Here is a 12700-nt window from a genome sequence, read left to right as displayed (position 1 = left end):
TTCTTTATTGATTTTAGAAAGAGAGGAAGGGAGAGGGAGAGAGAGATAGAAATATCAATGAGAGAGAACATCAATTGGCTGCTTCCTGCATGCCCCCCACTAGGGATTGGGCCCACCTGGGCATGTGCCCTGACTGGGAATCAAATCGGTGACCTTTTGGTGCATGGGTCGACGCTCAACCACTGAGCCACACCGGCCAGGTAAACCATAGTTTTACGAAGTGTAATTGTTTTAAAATAGCAGGGAGCCCTGGCCAGTTTGGCTCAGCCGTTAGAGTGTCAGCCTGTGGTCCAGAGAGACCCGGGTTGGGTTCCCACTAAGGGCGCGTAACCTCGGTTGCAGTTTGTCCCCGGCCCTGGTTGGTCGTGAGGGTGGCAGCCACTCGATGTGTCCCTTTCACGTCGATGTTTCTCTCTCTCTCTCTCTCTCTCTCTCTCTCTCTCTCTCTCTCCCCCCCTCTCCCTCTCCCTCTCCCTCTCCCTCTCCCTCTCCCTCTCCCTCTCCCTCTCCCTCTCCCTCCACTTTATCTGAACAAAAAATGGAAAAAAATGTCCTCGGGTGGATTAAAAAAAAAAAAACGGCAGGGAGATGAGTGGGGGGACAATGTACATCATATATATTTGAACTAAAAAAGGAAAAGGAATAAAACTAAACACAAATTCCCTAACCTCCAAAAGAGTACAAATAAACCCTCAGAAGAGGGGGTGGAGGTGGGTGGGAAGAGATAAACCACAGAACTTATATGCATGTATGCATAACCCATAGACATGGACAACAAAGCCAGGGACGGGGGGGGGGGGGGGGGGGGGGGATGGGGAGGAGGGTGTCAATGGGGTAAAAAAGGAGAAACATCTGTAACAAAAATAAAATTTAAAAATTAAAAAAAAAGAGTACAAATAGCCATTCAAAATTTCCATTAAATTGGGGAGGTGTAACTTCTATTAAAAGACTACAATTTTCAAGGATGTTGACTGATTTCACCTTTGGTGAAGTACAAATTAAAACTTGGCTTGATGAGAGTGCAACACAGTAAACTGAGGCCATAGTAAACTGAGGCTGAGTGAGATGTACTTATGATGTTTATACCTTACTTCCTCCCTTCATTCTTTAAAGCTCAGACTTTACCTCCCAGTAGCAATAAAATAAGCTGTTGTGGGCTTATACCACCACCTAGTGGTTATAATGACATTCATTAACCTAACACCTCCAAAAGCCCCCCACAGAGGGCAGGCTCCTGCCCCTCTGGCTTTCACCTGCACAGTTAATTCCTCCTCAGGCACTTTCTTTGTACTGGTACCTACACTGTGGCCTTAGCTAACTCATCATATTCTTCCAAAAGCTGTCTAATTATCTCAGGGAAAATGTCCCATCACAATTTCCCTCTTATGGTTCCATATAAAAATGAAAAAAATAAGAAACTAACCCTAGGCTAAAAAATGTTTTTCGATTAAAAGTACAAATGTAGCCCTGGCCGGTTTGGCTTAGCAGTTGGAGCATTGGCCTGCGGACCAGAGAGTCCCGGGTTCGGTTCCGACTAGGGGCACACACCCAAAAAAAAGTACAAATGTAAAGACAGACACAATAAAATCCAAATGCCCAAGTTTCCCTTCAAGAATTTTTTCAAAGGATCCATTTACCTCCTCACCTTCTTTGAAGTACACTCACTCACTCTTCACACCTCTGCTTTCAACATCTCGGCCTCCTCGATGCAGTGGGTCCTTGTGGCTTCTCCATCATGCTCTGGCCCCTAAGTTAATCTGTTTAGCATCTTGATGTCATCACTTTTTCACGAGAACTTTCTCTTCTTTTAATCATTTTTATAATCTTTTATCTTTGACTTTTGAACTTTGTTTTAAGGCTTTAATATCTATACAGTAATAAACATTCTCATAATTTTTTTTACTTTTATAGTTTCATTTTTTATATCAGGCTTTTAATCCATATGGAGTTTTGGGATAGGGATCTAACTTGATATTTTGACAAATGGATAACATGTCACACTACACCCCTATTTTTGAATGACTCTCCTTTTCACCACTAATTTGAAATGACATTTTCACATAGACATATGTTTGGTTTTTAAATTCTCAAGTAATCTACTTGTCTATTTCTGTGTCCTTATAAAACTGTTAAATTATATCTTTATACTATGTCCTAATATATGATAGATATTATTGATCTTTTTCAAGTTTGATAGGTATTGATTTTCTCTCTAGGTGCGTTTTAGGATATTATTGATGTTTAAAAAATCCCTGTTGAGACTTTGATTGAAATTATAGTAAATTTATAGATTAATAGTGGGTTTTTTTTGTTTGTTTGTTTTTTGGCATCACTTCCTTTAGTCTAAAGCGATTCTCAACCTGTGGGTCGTGACCCCTGTGAAAGGGTTGAATGCCTAAGACATAACAGTAGCAAAATTACAGTTATGAAGTAGCAACGAAAATAATTTTATGGTTGGGGGTCACCACAACATGAGGAACTGTATTAAAGGGTCGTGGCATTAGGAAGGTTGAGAACCACTGCTTTAGGACATCTTTATCCTTTCTTTCACAACCACTTTCCTCATTTGTGTTGATAATTTTGAACTGTGTCTGATAGTTTGCCTGCTTCCATTTCATTTAGTTATTTCTCTGGAGATTTCTCCTTTTCTTTCATGTGCAACATGTTTCTTTGTGTCTGCATTTTGGCTGCTACCCTGTGTTTGTGTCTATGCATTAGATAAAGCTGCTATGTCCCCCAGACTTGGTAGAGTGGCCTTGTGTAGAAGGTGTGCAGTAGGACCCAGTGGCTCAGCCTCCCTAGTCATCTGAGCTGGGCTCTCCAGGTGCACTCCTGTGTGGGCTGTGTGCACTGTCCTGTTGTAGTTGAGCCTTGATTGTTGTTGGCATCACTGGGAGAAATTGACCTCCAGGCCAAGAGGCTGTGAGGACCAGCTGCAACTACAGCTGAGGAGCTGCTGTGTAGGAGTCAGCCCTGTGGAGCAGGACTTGCTTCAGTGGGGCTTTGGTGCTCACCGAATCTGCCTTTCAGTGTGTTGCTCGTGAAGGTGGTAGGGTTGTAATCTGGTGAGGTTGGAAGCTGACCACAGGGTACACTGGCTCTGGGCCTCCCGGAAGGTGCAAAGTCAGCCACTGCCTGTGTCCTGCCTGGGGTCACCAGGCACTAGCTACAGAGCAATCTGCAGATGGTTGCTACTTGTGTTGGGCTTGGAGGCATCCAGGAGAGACCAAGTTGTGAACCAAGTTGTGAACCAAGGCAGGCAGCTGCTAGTGCCAGGCCTAGAGCTGCTTATTGAGAGGGATGGGGCTCGCTGAGGCCAGCTGCTGCTTGTTGGAGAGATTTTAGGAAAATCTGAAGCATGAGCCAAGACAGGCCATTCATACAGAAAAGCCACTGGAAACAGCTTGGGTGAGCCTGCAAGTCGGGTGGGGTGAAGAGTATGAGCCAAGTTGATGGAGACACAGATATGGTTCTTGCCTGTCGGTCTGTGCCGGGAGGGCTCAGCAAAGGAACAATGGCCTCTGCCAGCACTATTTTCTGGGAGAAATCTGCCGCCGCCACCCCCCCCCCCACACACACACACACACACACACACTCCCTCACTTCTTGCCCTGATGCCAGAGAAGTTAGTTTCTCCCTGGTTCATTTCAAGCTGCTGCCCCAATGATGGAGCTCAGAGGGAGTGAGTCTGAGTAAATCCGTGTGTGGGCCCTTTAAGAGGAATGGCCTGGGACTCCAGCAGCCTCCGTGTCACTCAGCCACAATCCCCACTGGTTTTTACAGCCTGAAGATACCAGGACTTCTCTTCCTGGCACTGGTACCCTGAGCTGAGGGGTCTGGCCTGGGGCAGGGACTCCTCACTCCTCAGGGGAGACCCTACCAATTAAAAACCACTACACATGGGTGTGGGATCAGCCCTCCATGCTTCCGCCCCTCCTACCAGCCTCAATAAGGCTTCTTTAATTCCTTAGTTGTAGGACTTCCATTCAGCCAGATTTCAGGCGGTTCTGAAGATGATCGTTCTTAGTTCAGGTGTAATTTTGATGTGGTTGTGGGAGGAGACAAGTACACGTTTACTTACCCGCCATCTTGACCCCCACCTGTACTTGCATCTTTGCCAGTTTCTCCTTTTGCTTACCCATTCTTGCAAATGTCACACGTATGACACTGGGAGACATGCAGTCAACACTGAGGCGTGCTTTTCTGTCTGTGTGAAGAGAATGACAAGTGTGCGGTGACCAATCACAGACTTTGAAAGAAGTGATGTGATTGGTCATTGATCCTGATGCATGATTAGTTTCCTACTAATGCAAACAAAGGACTACAAACTTACTGGCTTCAAACAATAAGAATCGAGGCGGTCTCTAAGATGCGACATAGGTCATTCCTAAATTCACTCCCTGTCACAAGAAGAACCAAAAACTATTCATGTACAAGACACTACTGAAAAAATCCTAGAAGACAGGGATGAGACGGAAGCATCCCTCTGCACCACAGAGACCGAGACGGTCCACATTGGAAGGGGAAGAGCAGCAGCTACACATAACCACACTGCCTCTTCCCAGGCCACACTGAGAAGGTCTCTTCTGAGCCTGTGGTTTCTCTGAGAAGACAAGAGCCCAGGGCAGACATTGAGCATCGTGGGTCCCTTCCTGGGAGAACAACTGCGGTCTTGCATCATTAGGATCCCAGCAAAATCTGCACGGGGAACCTGCAGGGCTTGACCACTGGGAATCAGATTGTGACACAGAAGGGTGTTGGGGCTTGCAACAACCAATGCTCAGATCTTAGCAGACCAAGGTCCTACCTACAAAGCCCAAGTAGTAATCTTAACCAGAGGCTTTGCTAATCTGAAGAGCCAAGAGAGTAGTGTAGTTTGACCAGGGAACTTAGTGGGTTACAGGTCTGCCTAATTCAGGACCACAAAAAAAGAGCCTTTCTGCTCCTGGAGCCTGGTGTGCCCCCCTCACACACACAGGCTCTCCTACCCAGTCTGGGCAGGGGAGCTGAGTCATCCCACTGCTCAGTGTATAACCAGGCCCCACCCACCCAAAAAGCCTGGCCAGAACACCTGGATGCTGCATAGCCAGCGACACTGGAGCAGGCAGACTTCATGGTCTGCAGAGCAAAGCCAGTGGCATTGTTCTGCCACGGAACTCAGGGCACAGGTCAGCTTGAATCAAGACCACAAGGAGCTTTGCAAGCCTTGCAGCAGGTTGACCTACTGTGCTCAGGTAGGAAAGCTGATTCATAGCTCCAGCCCACTGATGAGTATGGCTCCTGGCTCTGCCCTACCAGAAAGCCTTCCTGGAACACCTAGGAGACTGCTTGGAGCCAACTCTATTGCTCTACCTGGGAGACAATTCATAGCCTGTACACGGCTAAGCATAGCTCCCAGCCCTGTCTGACCAGGAAGTCTGGCCTTAACACCTGGGAAGCAAATTTCAAGTGGGGAGCCTGGCTAATAAGTTACCCATTAGGAGAGAAAAGAAGGTGGTCCTATTAGACCAGACAACTTTGGGTACAGTTCTGTTTGAATCAAGACCCCACGCAAAGAGCCTTGGCAGCCATGGAGACAGCTTGTCACTCCACCTGGGCAGGGGAGCCAATTCATAGCTTCACTCACTGCTGAGGGTAGCTTCCAGTCGCTCCCAACCAGAAAGCCTGGCCTGAGCACCTGGGAAATAGCTTGGCCCAGCAACATTTAAGCAGAAAGTCCAGCCAGCACCTCTGCCCACCCAGCAGAGACAAAGTGGCAACTCTGTCTAGCCAGAGAGTTTGGTACACAAAGATGCTTAATTACCTCCCCAAACAAGAGCCCTGTCAGCCATGGCCCCTGTTCTGCAACCCTGTCCTCTATACAGGGAAACTAACCCATAACCCTGTCCATGGTTGAATACAGCCTCCAACCCTGCTAACCAGGAAGGCTAACATGAGCTCCTGGGAGTCTCAGTGGCTCACCCTGCAACGCTTGTTACAAGAGCACTTGAGTGAAGAACATGGCCCGTAGCTCTGCATTTGCAATGCTAAGACAGTGGCCTTGCCTGTCCTGGCCCAATCAAGTCTGTCTGATTGGATTCCCAAACAAGAGCCTTCCCAGCCTTGGGGCTTGTTTGGGACACTACTCAGGCAAGTAAACTAATTCCTAGCTCCACCCACTGCTAATAGCCTTCACACACACACACACACACACACACACACACACACACACCAGCTCCACCCAACCACGGGCCTAACCAGAGCACATGAAAAGCTGCACAGCCATCTTACTTACAGTGCACTTGAAAAGACAGCACAGCCTGGGGCTTTCCCATCTTCAGAGAACCCAGGCAACCACATTCTATAGGTTTGCTGCAGCAGGGAACCAAGCCAGAAGTCCCATCTAACTGTTCTAAGCCAGCAGCGCCCCTCCCCCTTCAACCTCCAAGCATGGGCAAAGTCATCTTTCTCCCAAACAGAACCTGCTGGCAAACCCCATGGGTCCAAGGGCATTACCAGCTGACATGTCCCGAACACCAAGCCAAGCAGACTGGTGAAGAACTATCTCTGCCGAGTAATCTGAAAGGGAAAAGGGAACAGCTTACTCAAATGCACGGAGAACAACATACCAAATCAAGAATCACGAAAAGTCAGGTAAACATGACACTACCAAAGGAAACTAATGAAGCTCCAATAACTGACTTTAAAGAAATAAAGAGCAGGCAAAGAATTCAGAATAATCCTCTTAAGAAGTTCAGTCAACTACAAGAACACACAGAAAACCGAACAAAATAATGCATGAACAAAATGAGAAGTTCAACAAATAAATAGAAAGATCAAACAAGAAATAGAAATCCTAGAGCTGACAAATACAATGACTGCACAGAAGAATTCAACACAGGGCTTCAACAACAACCAACCGTGAAAAATAAAGTATCAGTTACCTGAAAGACAGGACATTTGAAAGTGTCCAGTTAGAAGAGCAAAAAGAAAAAATGTTTAAAGTGTAAAGAAAGCCTATGGAACTTGAGAGACACAATCAAAAGAAACAATATCCACATTATGGGAATCCCAGGAAGAGAAAAGAAAGGGACAGAAAGTATATTTTAAAAATATAAGTATATATGACTGAAACCTTCCCAAACCTGGAAAAAGAAATGAACATCCATATCCAAAGAACCTCAAATAGGCTGAACCTGAAATGAGCTACACTGAGACACATTATAATTAAATGGTCATAAGTCAAAGATAAAGATTTTGAAAGTAGCAAGAGAAGAGACAAGTTAATACAAGAAAGTCCCCATGAGACTATGAGCAGATTTCCCAACAGAAACTTTGAGGCCAGGAGAAAATGGGATGATATCATCAAAATATTGAAAAAAAAAACCCTGTCAACCAGAAATTCTATATCTGGCATATCTGTCCCTCAGAATGTAAACTGGTACAACTACTATGAAAAAACAGTATGGAGAGTACTCAAAAAGTAAAAATAGAACTACCATATGATCCAGCATTTCCACTTCTGGATACATATCTGAAGGAAAGGAAAACACTTATCCAAGAGGTATCTGCATCCCCATGTTCATTGCGGCATTATTTATAATAGCCAAGTTATGGAAACAGCCTGTGTGTCCATCAATAGATAAATACATAAAGAAGTTTTGTAAATCACTCACACACACACACACACACACACACACACACACGAAATATTTACAGCCATAGAAATGAAGGAAATCCTGCCATTTGCTACAACATGGATGGGCATTATATTAGGTGAAATAAGTCAGAGAAATATAGTCTCACCTAAATATGAAATCTTAAAACAAAAAACTCATAGAAAAATAGATCAGATTTGTGGTTGCCAGTGGCAGGAGACGGGGAATAGAGGCTGAGGGAATTAAAGGAAAGTGGTCAAAAGGTACAAACTTCCTGTTACAAGTACTAGGGATATAATGTATAACATGATGACAATAGTAAACATACTGGATTGTATATTCGAAAGTTGCTAAGATTGTAAACTTAAAATGTCTCATCACAAGGAAAAAAGTTTTTTATATCTATATGAGATAATGAATGTTAACAACTTATTGTGGTAATCATTTCACAATATATGTAAGTCAAGCCATTATGCTGTACAATTTAAGCTTATACAGTGTTGTATGTCAATTATATCTCAATAAAACTTAAAAACAAAGAACACATTATCTTACCATTCTTGGGGTCAGAAGTCCGATATGGTCTTATTGGGCTAAAATCAAGGTGGTCAGCTCTAGCCATTCTGGAGGATCTGGGGGAAACTCCATTCCCATTCCATTGCCTTTTCCAGCTTCTAGAGGCTGCCTGCATTCCTTGGCTCATGGACCCTTCTCCATATTTATTATTATTATTATTTTGCAATTTTTATTAATTTATTTTTGTTTCTCCTTTTTTCCCCCTAGACACCCTCCTCCCGATCCCACCCCCACCCCAGCATTATTGTCTATGTCCATTTGTTATGCATACATGCACATAAGTTAGATTTACCTCATCCCTCCCTTCCACCACCCTCCTCTGAGATTTGTCAGTCTGAACCATACTCCTCTCGGTCTCGGGGTTTATTTTGTTCATCAGCTTATTTTGTTCATTATGTTCCACAAATAAGTGAGATCATGTGGTATTTGACTTTCTCTAATTGGCTTATTTCACTTAGCATAATACTCTCCAGATCCCTCCATGTCGTCTCAAAGGATAAGAGATCTCTCTTTCTTACAGCTGCATAGTACTCCATTGTGTATATGTACCACAGCTTTTTTATCCATACATCTACTGATGGACATTTGGGCTGTTTCCAGATCTTAGAAATTGTAAATAGTGCTGCTATGAACATAGGGGTACATATATTCTTTCTGATTGGTATTTCAGGCTTCTGAGCATATATTCCTAGAAATAGGATCACTGGGTCAAATTGCAGTTCAACTTTTAATTTTTTGAGAAAACACCATATTGTTTTCCATTGTGGCTGCACCGGTCTGCATTCCATCAGCAGTGTACTTGAGTCCCCTTTTTTCCACACCCTCTCCAGCACTTGTTCGATGATTTGTTGATGGTAGCCATTCTGGCAGGTGTGTATCTTAGTCATTTTAATTTGCATCTCTCTGATGATTAGTGATGTTGAGCATTTTTTCATGTTTCTTGGCCATTTGTATGTCCTGTTTGGAGAGGTGTCTGTTTAGGTCCTCTGCCCATTTTTAATTGTGTTCTTTGTCTTTCTTTAGTTGAATTGCATGCATACTCTATATATTTTGGAAATTAACCCCTTATCTGACGTATCGTTGGCAATTATGCTCTCCTATATAGTGGGTTCCCTTTCCATTTTGATGCTTGTTTCTTTTGTTGTGCAGAAGCTTTTAAGTTTGCTGTAATCCCATGTATTAATTTTTTCTTTTGTTTCTCTTGGCTTAGGTGTGTATCAGTGAAAATCCTACTGTGTGTGATGCCTGAAATTTTGTTGCCTACATTTTCTTCTAGGATTTTTATGGATTCACGAGTCACATTTAAGTCTTTTATCGATTTTGAGTGTATTCTTGTGTATGGTGTAAGTTGATGGTCTAGTGTCATATTTTTTTTGCATATAGCTGTCCAATTTTCCCAACACCATTTATTAAAGAAGCTGTCTGTACTCATTGTATGCTCTTGCCACCTTCACAAATATTAATTGAACATAATGTCTTGGGTCAATTTCTGGGTTCTCTATTCTGTTCCATTGATCTATATGCCTGTTCTTGTGCCAGTACCAGGCTGTTTTGATTACAATGACTTTGTAGTAAAACCTGATATCTGGTATTGAGATCCCTCCGACTTTGTTCTTCTTTTTCAAGATTGCTGTTGCTATTCAGGGTCTTTTTTGGTTCCATATAAACTTTTAGAGTATTTGTTCTAGTTCTGTGAAATATGTCGTTGGTATTTTAATGGAAATTGCATTGACTCTATAGATTGCTTTGGGTAGTATGGACATTTTAATGATGTTAATTCTTCCAATCCATTGGAAGTGGAACAAGGTATATGCTTCCACTATTTCATATCTTCCTCTATTTCTTTTTTCAATGTCCTGTAGTTTTCTGCAAATAGGTCCTTTACTTCTTTGGTTAAGTTTATTCCTAGGTATCTTAATTTTTTTTGCTGCGATGGTAAATGGGTTTTTTTAGTTTCTCTTTCTGTGAATTCATTATTGGTGTATAAGAATGCAGTCGATTTCTTGATGTTAATTTTGTATCCTGCTACCTTGCCAAATTTGTTTATTAAATCCAGTAGATTTTTTTATAGAGTCTTTAGAGTTTTTTATGTACAATATCATTTCATTTACAAATAATGACAGTTTCACTTCCTCCTTTCCAATCTGGATCCCTTTTATTTTTCCTTCATGTCTGATTGCTATGGCTAACGCTTCCAGTACTATGTTAAATAAGAGTGGCAAAAGTGGGCATCCCTGTCTTCTTCCTGTTCTTAAGGGAAATGCTTTTAGTTTCTGCCCATTGAGTATGATGTTGGCTGTAGGTTTTTCAGATATGGCCTTTTTATGTCGAGATATGATCCCTCTATCCCCACATTGCTGAGTGTTTTTATCAGAAATGGGTGCTGGATTTTGTCGAATGCTTTTTCAGCATCTATTGATATGCTCATAGGGTATTTTTTTCTTTCATTTTGTTTATGTGGTGTATCACATTTATTGATTTGCGAATATTGTACCAGCCTTGCATCCCTGGGATGAATCCTACTTGGTCATGGTGAATAAATTTTTTAATGTATTGCTCGATCCAATTTGCTAATATTTTGTTAAGGATTTTGGCATCTATGTTCATCAGGGGATATTGGCCTGTAGTTTTCTTTCTTTGTAGTGTCTTTATCTGGTTTTAGAATTAGAATTATGCTGGCTTCATAAAACGAGTTTGGGAGTCTTCTTTCTTGAGCTTTTTGGAAGAGTTTGAGAAGGATGGGTGTTAGTTCTTCTTTGAATGTTCAGTAAAATTCCCCCATGAAGCTGTCTGGGCCCGGGCTTTTGTTTGCTGGAAGAGTCTTCATTACATCTTCAATTTCTTTAGTTGTTATTGGTCTGTTCATGTTTTCTGTCTCTTCTCAGTCCAGTTTTGGGAGACTATGTGTTTCTAGAAATTTGTCCATTTTGCCTAGATTGTCTAATTTGTTGGCATATATTGTTCATATTATTTAACAATCCTTTGTATTTCTGTAGTGTCAGTTGTTACTTCTTCTCTTTCATTCCTGATTTTATTTGGGTTCTCTTTCTTTGTTTCTTGGTGAGTCTAGCTAAGGGTCCATCAATCTTGTTTATATTTTCAAAGAACCAGCTCTTTGTTTCATCAATCTTTTGAATTGTTTTTTTAGTCTCTGTCATTTATTTCTGCTCTGATCTTTACTGTTTCTTTCCTTCTACTTGCTCCAGGTTTTTCTTTTTGTTTGATTTCTAGTTCTTTCAGTTGTGAGGTTAGATAGTCTATTAGAAATTTTTCTTGTTTCGTGAGATAGGCCTGTAGTGCCCCCTTCTCCATCTTTAAAGACAGCAGTGCAGCACCTTGAAATCTTAGTCTCATTCTGTTTCCATAGTCACATCTCCTCCTCTGACTGACCATCAGCCTTCCTATTATAATGTCCCTTGTGTTTATATTAGAATCACCCAGATAATCTTCCCATCTCAAGATCTCTAACTAAATCACATCAGCAAAGTCATTTTGCCATGTAATATAACATGTTCACAGGTTTCAGAAATTAGAATGTGGCCGGGGGTGAGGGGAGGGGGGGGTTATTATTTGGTCTACCATAATACAAATCTTTTATTTACACAGTGATTTGCATCCTGAAGAGTTACCAAGAAGTTTGAACTTTATACAATTACTCAGTTACTATACCTTGGTAGCTGAAATCTGAACTGTGTTGCAGGGGCATTTGTGTTATTTAAGTAAACCATGGTAACTGGAATGTGTGCATAACTGAATGATACAAAGTGCCTGTTTTAAGTCCAATTGACAGGTCAAAAAGGATGAGAAAATGCATGTGACTACAAGTGCAGGCCCATGGCTGTAGAAAATGAGGTGGAAGTGACCTATATGTCTGTACTCATATTTGAAGAACACTCATAAGTAAATAGATTGAGCTTTCTCTTGGGTTGGATCTCAAGACCACCAGAATACTGACAGCTCTACAGCTTGTCTCTCTGAAAAACATGATACAGGTGAAGATGAAAAACCTTGAGAATAAATACTAGAACTTCCCTCTTACCTCTGCCATCTTCTGTCCACTCCCCCACCACCCATAAAATACATGTCTGACTGCACTAATACCCAGTTACTGACAGTGTACCACACTTTGTTTATAAAACAACTTTTTTTAAAATTCCTGATTAATAAACATAAAAGACCTCTTTTGATAACTGATTAAGGATATAATTAACATTCTATATGTACACAGAGTTGAGCAAACTACAAAGTAAGTAAATATTCTTAGACCAAACACAACTAAAAAACTGAATTGCTGATAGAAAGTTTCTCATAAATACATTTTATTTTAACAGCATAAGGTCAGTTATACACCTCTGACTGAAATTATTAAAGTACAATCTTTTCAGGGTGGGTATTCTCACACTGCCGCAGACACAGAAACAGACACTACGGGACTGATAAGAGGTGTTTTTGTTTTCTGGTAGCATTATATTAACCTGCAATATAAA

Source organism: Molossus molossus, unplaced genomic scaffold, assembly GCF_014108415.1.
Source record: "Molossus molossus isolate mMolMol1 unplaced genomic scaffold, mMolMol1.p scaffold_m16_p_5, whole genome shotgun sequence".
Classification (NCBI taxonomy): Eukaryota; Metazoa; Chordata; class Mammalia; order Chiroptera; family Molossidae; genus Molossus; species Molossus molossus.
The sequence above is the reverse complement of the archived record's forward strand: the minus strand, read 5'-3'. Positions refer to the sequence as shown.